This window comes from Nicotiana tabacum, chromosome 2 (genome assembly GCF_000715075.1).
Source record: "Nicotiana tabacum cultivar K326 chromosome 2, ASM71507v2, whole genome shotgun sequence".
In the NCBI taxonomy this organism is placed as follows: Eukaryota; Viridiplantae; Streptophyta; class Magnoliopsida; order Solanales; family Solanaceae; genus Nicotiana; species Nicotiana tabacum.
This window is the reverse complement of record NC_134081.1, coordinates 45,330,832-45,335,707: the sequence shown is the minus strand read 5'-3', so window position 1 is coordinate 45,335,707 and position 4,876 is coordinate 45,330,832. Positions and strand designations below refer to the sequence as shown.

Genomic DNA, 4,876 nt, shown 5'->3' with positions numbered 1-4,876 from the left:
TTCTCACCAAAAACTTGATCAAGATCAGATGCGACTTTGTTACCCTGCTCCATAGTTGATCCATTCCCTATTGCATTCGCAAACAATTGTCCAATTTCATTATGAGACATCCCCTGATCCACTTGAACTCCAGCAGTTGGAACATAACCATCAGCAGCTTGATGCATTATTGAAGCCTTCAATAAATTTTGCTGCCCATTAGTTGTATCTCGTTTAGGTCCTTCTTCCAGTTGTTGTCTAGCTCTTTTTGCATTTAAAAAATCCCTTGCATCACCTTGCAGTTTCTCAATCATACCTGTTGCATCAACTACATCCTCCACCTGTTCGTCATGGACTACTCGTTTTTTTCTTAAAAGGATGCGACATGTACTTTCGTTATGTCCTTGATGCTTGCAGTGATTACAATACAAAGGTAAGTTGTCGTAAATAACTTCTTGAAGATGCTCAACATTTCCTCCATCAACATATTTGAGTCTTATTTGTTCCGGATGTTTGTCCAAGATATCCAGAATTACCTTGACCCTAGCTGTACTAGGCCTAGACCTAAGTTGAGTAACCTTATCAATGGCAATAGGCATTCCAACGGCTGATGCAATGGACATTAAGGCATGCCTAGCAAACAACTCAGGTGGTAAACTTGGAAATGAAATCCATACCGCTACCATAAATGTCTCTTCTTTTGGATTATATCCAATTGTCCATGGAAATACTCTAACCTGATGTTCTTTTCCTTTGCTTGTAAAATAATGAACTGACCTAGCGAGACATATTAGAAAGTTGTCATATTGATCCAGTCATATGAGGAGCTATCTTTGCGCAAGAAGCCCAATCAAACAGTGGCCTTTGACACCAAACTGTTTTGGCAGAATTGTACGCAAGTCTTGCAAATCTGGAGCATTAGGAGATAGCTTCACAACAATGGATTGATGCAACCCTTCCTCCCTTGCAAAATCTTCACGTTCCTCCATTGTAAATTGCAGAGTTGGGATGCCATGAACAACTTCAATTTTCTTGAGAATCGTCTTCGTTAGAATTGTTGCGTCTTGTGTTTGATTCAAATGACCAACATCTGATTCTTGTTTGATCTTATTATGGGCACTGTTGTTGGGGTGTAAAGCAGAGTCGAAATGGGAAAATTCAGATCTGCCCAGGTGACCATTTGCTACAGTAGTTGCAAATCCATTTTTGAGTTCTGGAGCAGTTCGTTTTGAATCTTGAACTAGTTTTTGTCGGAGAGACAGCTCTTGATGTGGAGAACAGACCCCATGGCTTCGAATTGCAAAATCTGAACCACAATCATGTTGGAAAATTCCAGCAGTTCCATTGTGATTTTGAGCTACAGTAATCGCGTCACCAAAATGGAGATTTGCAGAATCTGGGTTTGAATTTAAGAGAGCGCTCAGCTGCATCTTTTGGGACTGGTCCGGTGGTTTTTCACCGCCGGACGACGGCATAGTGGCCATTACTGCGCTGTCCCGTTACTGTTCATCCCTAGTCGCATGAGAGAGAAGAGAGCTTGACCTGGATGAGGCACGATTGAGAGTGTGTTTGAAATAGTTTGTAGTGCTAATTAAGGATTTTTTTAATGTTATTTTATTTTCCCCCTTTTACGGTTGGTGTTCTCTGACTGTGCGCAGGTTGTAGGTAAGAGTGGTGCATGACTCAATCTTTTGGGAAGGGATTGCTACCATACAAACCAGAAATAGAAAAATAACTGCGACAACTAAGGAAAGAAAGAAATCTCCTTAAGAATATCGAGAAGGTTGGGCAATCCTCAACCAAAGAAACTATGGCAGGAGATGATGATAATATGGATTTGGCTGCAAGAGAGGTAGCCCAACAAAGAGAAAAAGATGCACGGGATACTGAAGAAGCAGCTATTAAAGATGCGCATCGCATTTATGAAGAAAAGAGGGGTCACAAACTTAATCAAAATCAGCACTTAGATGCAGCCCAGTTTGGAAACATAGCTCCCGGTTCTGGGAGACCACTTGGTGATTATGCTGGACCAGTTTACAACCAAGGATTGTCAAGTATCAGACCACCTCCAATTGTAGCGAACCATTTTGAATTGAAGCAAGGGTTGCTCTAAACTCTTCAAAATTGATGTGTCTTCAAAGGAAAGATGAAAGAAGATCCAAACACACATCTGATGGACTTCGATGAGATTATGAATACTTTTCAAAACAATGGTGTGTCACAAGATGTAGTGTACTTAATGGCATTCCCCTTCATACTCAAAGATGATGCAAAGCAGTGGCTTCGAAGCTTGCATCAAGGATCAATTAGAATATGGGAGGAGATGACCAGAAAATTTCTTGATAAATATTTCTCCTCAGCTAAGACGGTCAAGTTTAGAAGAGATATCCATAACTTCTGCCAGAAAGATATTGAGACTGTTTTTGAAGCTTGGGAGAGTTTTAAGGAGATTGTCAGAAAGTGTCAACATAGCGGAATTGAACTCTGGATGCAACTCCAGGATTTTTGGGATGGGTTGACACCGGCCTCAAGTAGAACATTGAGTAATGCAGCTGGAGGCCCGTTGATGAAGAAGACACCAGAGAAGATAGTCACTATTCTTGATGAATTGTCTGAAGATGCAAATCAGTGGCCCTCTGGGAGTGTTGAAAGAAGAAGAGTGACTGGTGTTTACCAAGTTGATGCTAACACATATGTGCAAGTACAACTCGATGCCATGGCCAAGGAGATAAGGAAGCTAACCTTAGCTTCAATACAGAGTGAGACTCACATAGCTTGTGATATATGTGGAAGAGGACACCCTACTTTTGAGTGTCAGGCCTCAATTGAGGAAGTGAATGCTGTGGGGAATTACAACTTTAATGCAATGGGTCAAAGACACCCCGATTTTTCATGGAGTTCACCTGGAGGTAGAACAACTGCATGGCAATAGAATAATCCTAGACCCAGGGACAATGGCTCCAGTCTTCCAGAATCACCAAACGCAGCAGTTTCTGTCTCAACAATCCAATCAGCCTGGTCTGGAAGATATGATGAAAGCCTTCATTGTCAAGACAGATGAGAGGTTAGATGCTCATGGGGCAGCAATTCAAAATCTAGAGAAAGTGGGAAAAATTGCAACTATATTGTCTGAGAGAATTCCAGGAACTCTCCCAGCTGATACTGAGAGAAATCCCAAATAAACAGTGAATGCTGTGACCTTGAGAAGCGGACAAGTGTTGAAAGATCCCACTCCAATCCAAAAAGAGGTGGTACCTAAAAAAGAAATTGGGGAGCAGCTGAAAAATGAAGTTGATAAGAAGAAGAAAGGCAAGAATGGAGCTGAGAAAAAGAAGAAGGAGGAAACTTCAAGAAGGGAGGAATCTAATGAAGACAGCAAGCACATGCCTGCTTTACCTTTTCCCCAAAAGCTGTATAGAGAAAAGTTGGACAAGCATTTTGAGAGATTTCTAGATATGTTGAGACAGGTTAATGTAAATTTGCCATTCACATAAGTTCTCTCACAACTGCCAACTTATGCCAAATTCTTGAAAGAGATCCTTACAAAGAAGAGAAAGATAGAAGAGACCTCGGTGGTCAAGCTCATAGAGAATTGTAGTGCAATCTTGCAAAACAAACTCCCACAAAAGTGTGGAGATCCAGGGAGTTTTACTATACCTTGCTTTTTAGGCACTATTAATTTTGACAAATCTTTATGTGATTTTGGTGCCTCAATTAATTTAATGCCTCTATCTATTTACAGAAAGTTGGAGAATGAGATTGGAGAGATAAGGTCGGCACCAATATCTTTGGAACTGGCTGATCAAACGACTCTGATACTCGAGGGGATAGTGGAAGATGTTTTAGTTCGGGTAGATAAGTTTGTCTTTCCTGTAGACTTTATAGTGGTGAATATGGAGGAGAACAAGGAGGCCCCCCTCATCTTAGGAAGACCATTCTTAGCGACGGGCAGAGCAATATTTGACATAAATGATAGAAAACTCTTGCTTAGAGTGGGTAAGGAGACTGTGACTTTCGAGATGAATGTAGAAACGGGGGTGAGAAAGGATAAGTCAGCTGCAAGTGTTGAGTGGAAAGTGAAGAGTTCAAAAGGAAAGGCTGCACTGAGTGAGAAGGATAAGTGTGGGGTGTACCCTAAGAAGGTTGAGAAGAAGCTGTCTACATGGATGTGTGCATTGGTTCGAAGGTGTGGAATGGATCTCGACTTCAACTCAGACCCCGACTAGATATTCAGGGAAGTTTCCTTTACCTTATGCTTTTTAATTGTGTGTCATGGGGACATGCCACAACTTAAAGTGTGTGGTAGGGGGATAATTGTATGTTGTATGAATATGTGTTAGTCTTTGTTGTTTTAGTAGTTAGAGATAGAAAAAAACATAAATGTTTTAAATTTACCCATTTTCCCGAAGATGGATATCATTCAACGGGTTTATTGAGGGATTTAAGTCGAAAGAAAAAGACAAAAAGATTTTCCTATGTAGTTAGTGTAATAATATTTCCTTGGTTTTTCTTTGTGCCGCGGTTATTTTCCAAGGGTTTTGTTTGAATCGGTTGTAGTTAGTTTTTAAATTTTGTTAGTAGTAGAAAATCGTGTGTTGTGTTTTGAATTGAAAGCAATATCTCTTGACTCTATTATACCTTGAGAATAGTGAGTACAATAGTTGTGACGCTTAGGCTTAGTTTTTGACTATTGTATAAGTACCTTAAAGTGTATGATCTTAACTTTGCTTTACTGCTTTTACTAGAGTGTCTTGATGAGTCCAATCTTCAGTGAGTCATGTGCCATGTGTGTGTGAGTTTTTATGTTATTTTGTGCATTGTATTAGATGTCTAGAACTTGCCCCGTGTGTTTGCAAAGCGAAATGGTAGTTTTATTCAGTCTTGGAAGTGATTTAGG

General features: G+C 40.3%; 1 non-coding gene across 1 annotated transcript; it reads right to left on the bottom strand.

The window, feature by feature from the left end:
• Positions 1-2,350: 2,350 nt before the first annotated feature.
• LOC142174298 (small nucleolar RNA R71) lies at positions 2,351-2,457 on the bottom strand. The gene has a single exon (XR_012703580.1). It is a non-coding gene; the product is annotated as a small nucleolar RNA R71 (small nucleolar RNA).
• Between the last annotated feature and the right edge of the window lie 2,419 nt (positions 2,458-4,876).